The sequence below is a fragment of the Nycticebus coucang genome, chromosome 18 (assembly GCF_027406575.1).
Source record: "Nycticebus coucang isolate mNycCou1 chromosome 18, mNycCou1.pri, whole genome shotgun sequence".
NCBI lineage: Eukaryota > Metazoa > Chordata > Mammalia > Primates > Lorisidae > Nycticebus > Nycticebus coucang.
The window spans coordinates 38,205,565-38,214,325 of record NC_069797.1 but is presented as its reverse complement, the minus strand read 5'-3'; the positions used below and the strand labels follow the sequence as shown (position 1 = coordinate 38,214,325).

Sequence of the window (8,761 nt, the reverse complement as noted above, 5' to 3'; positions counted from 1 at the left end):
AAAATTAGAGCAGAATTAAATGAAATTGAAAACAAAAGAATAATACAACAGATCAATAAATCAAAAAGCTGGTTTGTCGAAAAGGTCAATAAAATAGATAAACCTCTGGCCAACCTAATCAGGAAAAAAAGAGTAAAATCTCTAATATCATCAATCAGAAACAACAAAGACGAAATAACCACAGACTCATCAGAAATCCAAAAAATCCTTAATGAATATTACAAGAAACTTTATTCTCAGAAATATGAAAATCTGAAGGAAATAGACCGATACTTGGAAGCACGCCACCTTCCAAGACTTAACCAGAATCAAGTGGAAATGTTGAACAGACCCATATCAAGTTCAGAAATAGCATCAACTATACAAAACCTCCCTAAAAAGAAAAGCCCGGGACCAGATGGTTTCACGTCAGAATTCTACCAAACCTTTAAAGAGGAATTAGTACCTATATTACTCAACCTGTTCCAAAATGTAGAAAAAGAAGGAAGACTACCCAACACGTTCTATGAAGCAAACATCACCCTGATCCCCAAATCAGGAAAAGACCCAACAAGAAAAGAAAATTATAGACCAATATCACTAATGAATATAGATGCAAAAATATTCAATAAGATCCTAACAAACAGAATCCAGCAACACGTCAAACAAATTATACATCATGACCAAGTTGGTTTTATCCCAGGGTCTCAAGGCTGGTTCAATATACATAAATCTATAAATGTAATTCAGCACATAAACAAATTAAAAAACAAAGACCATATGATTCTCTCAATTGATGCAGAAAAAGCTTTTGATAATATCCAGCATCCCTTCATGATCAGAACACTCAAGAAAATTGGTCTAGAAGGGACTTTTCTTAAACTGATAGAGGCTATCTACAGCAAACCCACAGCCAATATCATATTGAATGCAGTTAAATTGGAATCATTTCCACTCAGATCAGGAACCAGACAAGGCTGCCCATTGTCTCCATTGCTTTTCAACATTGTAATGGAAGTTTTAGCCACCGCAATTAGGGAAGAAAAGGCGATCAAGGGTATCCATATAGGGTCAGAAGAGATCAAACTCTCGCTCTTCGCAGATGATATGATTGTGTATCTGGAAAACACTAGGGACTCTACTACAAAACTCCTAGAAGTGATCAAGGAATACAGCAGCGTCTCAGGTTACAAAATCAACATTCATAAATCGGTAGCCTTTATATACACCAACAACAGTCAAATTGAAAAAGCAGTTAAGGACTCTATCCCATTCACAGTAGTGCCAAAGAAGATGAAATATTTGGGAATTTACCTAACAAAAGACGTGAAAGATCTCTATAAAGAGAACTATGAAACTCTAAGAAAAGAAATAGCTGAAAATGTTAACAAATGGAAAAACATACCATGCTCATGGCTAGGAAGAATCAACATTATCAAAATGTCCATACTACCCAAAGCAATATATAATTTCAACGCACTCCCTATTAAAGCTCCACTGTCATATTTTAAAGATCTTGAAAAAACATTACTTCGTTTTATACGGAATCAGAAAAAACCTCTAATAGCCAAGACATTACTCAGAAATAAAAACAAAACAGGAGGAATCACACTACCAGACCTCAGACTTTACTACAAATCGATAGTGATCAAAACAGCATGGTATTGGCACAAAAACAGAGAAGTAGATATCTGGAACAGAATAGAGAACCAAGAGATGAATCCAGCTACTTACCGCTATTTGATTTTTGACAAGCCAATTAAAAACATTCAGTGGGGAAAAGATTCCCTATTTAACAAATGGTGCTGGGTGAACTGGCTGGCAACCTGCAGAAGACTGAAATTGGACCCACACCTTTCACCATTAACTAAGATAGACTCTCATTGGATTAAAGATTTAAACTTAAGACATGAAACTATAAAAATACTAGAGGAGAATGCAGGGAAAACCCTTGAAGAAATTGGTCTGGGTGAGTATTTCATGAGGAGAACCCCCCGGGCAATTGAAGCAGCTTCAAAAATACACTACTGGGACTTGATCAAACTAAAAAGCTTCTGCACAGCTAAGAACACAGTAAGCAGAGCAAGCAGACAGCCCTCAGAATGGGAGAAGATATTTGCAGGGTATATCTCTGACAAAGGTTTAATAACCAGAATCCACAGAGAACTCAAACGCATCAGCAAGAAAGAAACAAGGGATCCCATCGCAGGCTGGGCAAGGGATTTGAAGAGAAACTTCTCTGAAGAAGACAGGCGCACGGCCTTCAGACATGTGAAAAAATGCTCATCATCTTTAATCATCAGAGAAATGCAAATCAAAACTACTTTGAGATATCATCTAACTCCAATGAGACTAGCCTATATCACAAAATCTCAAGATCAGAGATGTTGGCGTGGATGCGGAGAAAAGGGAACACTTCTGCACTGTTGGTGGGAATGCAAATTAATACATTCCTTTTGGAAAGATATATGGAGAACACTCAGAGATCTAAAAATAGATCTGCCATTCAATCCTGTAATTCCTCTGCTGGGCATATACCCAGAAGACCAAAAATCACAACATAACAAAGATATTTGTATCAGAATGTTTATTGCAGCCCAATTCATAATAGCTAAGTCATGGAAAAAGCCCAAGTGCCCATCGATCCACGAATGGATTAATAAATTGTGGTATATGTATACCATGGAATACTATGCAGCCTTAAAGAAAGATGGAGACTTTACCTCTTTCATGTTTACATGGATGGAGCTGGAACATATTCTTCTTAGTAAAGTATCCCAAGAATGGAAGAAAAAATACCCAATGTACACAGCCCTACTATGAAACTAATTTGGGACTCTCACATGAAAGCTATAACCCAGCTACAACTTAACAATAGGGGGAAGTGGGAAAGGGGGTGGGTGGGTAGAGGGAGGGGAATCCGTGGGATCACACCTGTGGTGCATATTACAGGGGTATTTGCGAAACTTGGTAAATGTAGAATGTAAATGTTTTGGCACAGTAACTGAGATAACGCCAGAAAGGCAATGTTAACCACTGTGATAAAAATGTGTCAAATGGTTTATGAAGTGAGTGTATGATGCCCCATAATCAAATCATTGTATACAGTTATGATTTAATAAAAAAAAAAAAGAATGGAGAAGCAAGAATTCAATGTACTCAATAAAGCCAGTAGATGATAAAGCCACACCCACATAAGTGAAAAACTCAAGGCTTGGTGCCTGTAGCACAGCTGTTATGGTGCCAGCCACACACACTGAGGCTGGCAGGTTCGAACACGGCCCCAGACAGCTAAACAACAATGACAACTGCAACAAAAACAGCCAGTTGTTGTGACAGGTGCCTGTAGTCCCGGTTACACAGGAGGCTAAGGCAAGAGAATTGTTTAAGCCCGAAAGTTTGAGGTTGCTGTGAGCTGTGACGCCACTGTACTCTACAGAGGGAGATATAGTGACACTCTGTCTCAAAAAAAAAAAAGAGAGAAAACTCAAGTCGATTCAAGGTTGGGGGCAGGGGAACAAGGGAGGCGGGAGAGGGGAAGAGGAAGGAGGAGGGGTGTGTTTCCACTTAATGGACACCATGTTAGGGTATATGGCGCACGTCTTGAGGGTGGGGCACAATTATAAGAGGGACTTTACCTAACAAATGCAAACATTGTAACCTAATTCTCTGTCCCCTCAATTAACCTGGAACAATAAAAAAGAAAAAGCAAACTTCCAGCAATAGTATTTTTCTTTTCGTTTCTCTTCTTCTTCTTCTTTTTATTTATTTATTTGTGAGAGAATCTCACTTGGTCACCCTCAGTAGGGTGCTCTGGCGTCACAGCTCACAGCAACCTCAAACTCTTGGGCTCAAGTGATTCTCTTGCTTCAGTCTTCCAAGTAGCTGGGATTACAAGCACCAGTGACAACATCTGTTTCTAAACATTTGTTTTAAAGACCAGTCTCTGGTCTCACTCTCACTCAGGCTGAACTCCTGCACAGCCTCCCAGAGTGCCAGGATTACAGGTGTGAATCACCAAACCCAGCTTAGCAACAGTGTTTTTCCTCTGAATCTGCCTTACTCATGAGGGGAAGCAGGAAGGGCCTAAGTTGCCTCAATGTCTTCCATTAACAGAAGGTAAACATGATTTTGACATATTATACATGGAGTCAGTTTTCAATTTCTTTCTTTCTTTCTTTCTTTATATACTGTGGAAGTGAAAAATGAGAAATTTAGATATGCCCACTATGTGCTTTGCTTATTATTGGTTACTATTTTGGAATTATTTCATCTCATTTGCAGTTAAAGTCTTTTACCCTTGCTTTAATCAGGAAAGACTGTCTTTGCCCAGTTGTATGGCTTGGAAGAGTCATGTGGTACAGAAAGGGACAGTGACAGAAGCAGGTGCCTACTTCCCAGCCAGTGAGGTATGACAAATAAATCCCATCAGTCAATGGTTAAAACATCAGAATACCTCTCCTGCCCCACTCCTGTCTCCTCTGACATACCGGAGAACTCTCCAGTTGACCACCTCCCTACATTAACTACCTGTATGTTGACCAGTTCGTTACAGACCCTTGGGAGGTCAACTTACACAGGTTATACTTGAGTCTGAGGGTCAGAATGACACTGGCCTTGAGTTCCAACTCTATTCTTAATTGGCTGGATGACCTTGGGCAAGTTACCCCTTCAAGACTCAGTTTTCTCAAATCTGTAAAGCAGAGGTAAAATCCGTATCTATGCCTTGAGATAAAGATGAGGATTGAAATAAATACTTTAAATACTATTTAAATACAATTAAATAAAGCCTGGGAGGTGGAGAGCTCTCAAATTTTGACCCTTATTAGCTCCAATTTATAGCTGAGGAAACCATGACTTAAAAAATAAATACCTTACCCAGGATCACAAAACTAGTAAGTTCTGAACCCAGGAAACAGACCCTTGTTTGTCTGACTCCAAAATCCATGTTAGCTTCTACATTCCTCTGGCTCCCTGTACATCAAAGTTAAAGGCATGAGTCTCCATGTTAAAGGTAATTCATGTGATTTGATGCTGAGATTAGAACTGGATACACAATATTTACGGTATTAACCAACTTGGATATTCTTCGCTTCTAAAATGTTAACATAGAATCAATATCATTGCTTTAATAACTTAAGATATGGGAAATGTTCAGAGAACAGCATTTTCTACCTTGAGAAATTAAAAGGCATATACCCTCCATTACAAGCTCTATATAATATTACAGAAAGCTGAGAAAATAGAGAATCACCAAAGAAAGCTCATCCCTATTCTTACCACCACCTCACACAGTTGTCTCACTTCTGCTTACTCATTTCTGGTGTAGTCCACTGGCAGATATATTTCAGCAGACTTGTAATCACAGTGCACATTCCGTTTTGTATCCTGTTTGGGGGTGATAGTTCTGATGACCCTTTCCCATTCTGCAGACTCCCATATGGTGTGTTAGCCATTTTCCACACTGCAGTCTAGACAGAGATGGTTCTCTGAGCCTTTGAGCAGGGAGCCATGTCTCAGGGCAGTAGAGCCTTTCCTGTTCCATTGGTTTCTTGATGTAGCCTGGACTCATGTGCACAGAGAGGAAGAGGATGATGGCAAGTGAAAGATGAAAACCTCTTCATCTAACTCCACAGACACAGGGGGAGTGTGGGGTGTAACCCAGAGTAACACAGTGAGGAAGGGAGCAATCTTCCTCCTTCATTTCCCTCAAGTTTCTGTGGGAAGCTGGCGTGGGCAATTGTGCCAGTTTCCAGTTGCAGAACCCAGAAGGTCTATCCAGTGGTTCTCAACTTTCCTAAAGCCTCCTAAGGCCGTGACTCTTTAATACAGTTCCTCATGTTGTGGTGACCCCCAACCATAAAATTATTTTTGTTGCTACTTCATAACTGTAATTTTGCTCCTGTTATGAATCATAATGTAAATATCTGATATGCAGGATATATTTTCATTGCTACAAAGGGGTTGTGACCCACAGGTTGAGAACTGTTGGATAAAACAGCCCCTGTTTGCTCAAAGGCACAGAACAATGGCAGAATATGCCACCACCAAACAGAACAAGGATTATTTTGAGCTAAATGCAATTGAAAATAACAGGTGGAAGAAGGGCATTCTAATCTTTTGTCTTCCTGAAAACAAGGGACAAAAATCCCATATGGATTTCTCCCTGTACCAGGAGAAAAGACATTTTCTTTGACAGGAGTCATAGTCAAGAGGATTCTGTACGAGCCCACTGTGTTAAAATAATTCTCATCTTCCTTTGCCTCACACATAATTTAATTTTTCTCTCCAGCTGCCACTCTGTGTCCAACCTACTGTATGAGCATTGGGGTTTTGCCATGTATTAAGGTGTTCATTTTCCCACAGGGGCTCCCATATATACATGGTAACATTTATACGCTTTTCTCTTGTTAATATTTCATGTGTCAATTTAATTCTCAGGCCCAGACAGAATTCTAAGAGAGTAAAGGTAAAATTTTGCCTCCTGTGCACTTTCTGACAATAAACATGGGATCCTAAAAGGCTGGGATGCCCACTCACTCAGAGCCTGTGAATGGGATCCTGGAACAGCCAAAAGAAGTGAGCGGAAGGTGGGAATTCTTGTCAAAGCCAGTTCTCCCATATCTTGGTCTGTAGTTTCCAGTAGAGAAAGTAAGGTAAGATATTTTCCTTGTCCCTTCTTTTCTGCATTCAGATTGTCAGTATAAAAATGTTTGTAAGAAAGAGTTCTTTGGAATGTGATCCATGACTTCCGTATGACCCACGGCCTCCCAGGAAGACTGCCTGTTTCCTCGTCTCTTGTCTTCTGTGTTGTTTGCTATAAGGAGGAAAATCCTAAGAAGAGATTTGTCTATCATCTTGTTTTATGTCATGAGAGCTTGGCATTGTGACCAGAGAGAATATTCTGTGGGTCTCCACCCAGCAGGGGCAGCAAATATTGGCTCAAATCAATCAGGTAGCCCGCCAGACAGGCCAGGAACCCAAGATACAAAATGACAGGCAGCATTGTCTTTGTCGAACCATGCCATCTCTGAGGGAAATTCATCTTAATAAGAGGTCCCAGTCCATAAGGGCCCTCTATTGTTTCAATTTCCATTATCTTGACAGTGCTAGAAACTCTTGCTATTGCCCACCTGACGCCTCCGATTAGTGGGTCTGTGCCTGGAGGCACCCCACATTCCTATGGGAGAGATTGATTTTACAAACATATTCTCACCACCCAGGCACCTGGGACAAGAAGGGTCTTTGCTTTCTTAGGCTGATCTGAGAATACATTTTCTGTATCTTGGAAGGGTTATACCTTTTGCACCCTTTTTGGCAGGGGTCCTCAAACTGCAGCCCACAGGCCACATGAGACGGTGTGATTATATTTGTTCCTGTTTTGTTTTTTTACTTCAAAATAAGTATGTGCAGTGTGCATAGGAATTTGTTCATAGTTTTTTTTTTTTTTTTAACCATAGTCTAGCCCTCCAACGGTCTGAAGGACAGTGAATTGGCCCCCTGCTTAAAAAGTTTGAGGACGCCTGATTTTTGGGGATAAGTCTTGGCATCCATGGTTAAGCCATGAAAGCCTTATTGGGTTCGGCGCCTGTGGTTCAAGTGACTAAGGCGCTGGCCACATACACCTGAGCTGGCACGTTTGAATCCAGCCCAGGCCCGCCAAACAACAATGACAACTGCAAGCAAAAAATAGCTGGGCGTTGTGGCGGGCGCCTATAGTCCCAGCTACTTGGGAGGCGGAGGCAAGAGAATCACTTGAACCCAGGAGTTTGACGTTGCTGTGAGCTGTGATGCCACAACACTCTACCCAGGGTGACAGCTTGAGGCTCTGCCTCAAAAAAAAAAAAAAAAGCCTTATTGGTTTTAAGTCAGAAAAAGAGTATTAGTTTTGAAACACATTAAGGTAAGCATACCTTTAAAGATTTGGACTTTTAAATCCAGTATGAGTTTTTGTTTTTTAGAAACCTTCCAGCTTAAGCAAATGTCCGGTTGTTACCTATGGAAAGATCAGATTGAAAGAAACAAATTAATAAGGCAAAGATGATAATCAACTTTTATAGACATTAGTAAATTTTATTTCTGTATTTATACCTAACTCATGGCTAAAATTTTAAATTAAAACTATAAGATCTCTGTGCTGGGCATGCTCTCTTACCTCTGGAATCCCAGCACCCTGGGAGTCCAAGGTGGCTGGATTGCTTGAAACCAGGAGTTCAAGACCAGCCTAGGCAACATAGTGAGACCCCCCCTACCAAAACCCCCTTTTTTGTTAATTTACAAAAGATCTGTGTATGTTTATGGCTATATATGTATGTTATGTATATGCGACATTTCTCTATTCCTGATGATATTGCACTGACATTTTTTTTTTTTTTGAGACTTGGTATCAGCCTAGCTTTCAGCAGCTCAAATTCGTGAGTTCAAGCAAACCTCCTGCATCAGCCTCATGATTAACCGGGACTACAGGCTCCTAGCACAACTGCCCAGCTAATTTTTCTATTTTTAGTAGAGACAGGGTCTCACTCTTGCTCAGGCTGGTCTTGAACTCCTGAGTTCAGGGGATCTTCCCTCCTCAGCCTGCCAGAGGGCTGGGATTATAGACATGAGCCACCACCCCAGCTACACCAGACCCTTGACAGTCTGATTCAGCATGCCTGGGGAAGGGCCCTAGAATCTACATTTTTAAAAAGTGTGCCAAAAGATTCTGGCAAGCAGCTAAGATTGGAAATGAACTATCCAGTACATGATATCTCTAATTTAATTTCCTCTAGCGCATCACTGC

At 40.5% G+C, this 8,761-nt stretch overlaps 1 protein-coding gene across 1 annotated transcript in view; it reads left to right on the top strand.

Moving 5' to 3' along the window:
- Positions 1-6,434: 6,434 nt before the first annotated feature.
- SLFN12L (schlafen family member 12 like) overlaps positions 6,435-8,761 on the top strand; it is a 94,734-nt gene continuing 92,407 nt past the window's right edge. The window contains exon 1 of the mRNA XM_053570744.1: positions 6,435-6,635. The gene's annotated coding sequence lies outside the window, so the exon portion shown is untranslated. The remainder of the gene's footprint in view (positions 6,636-8,761) is intronic.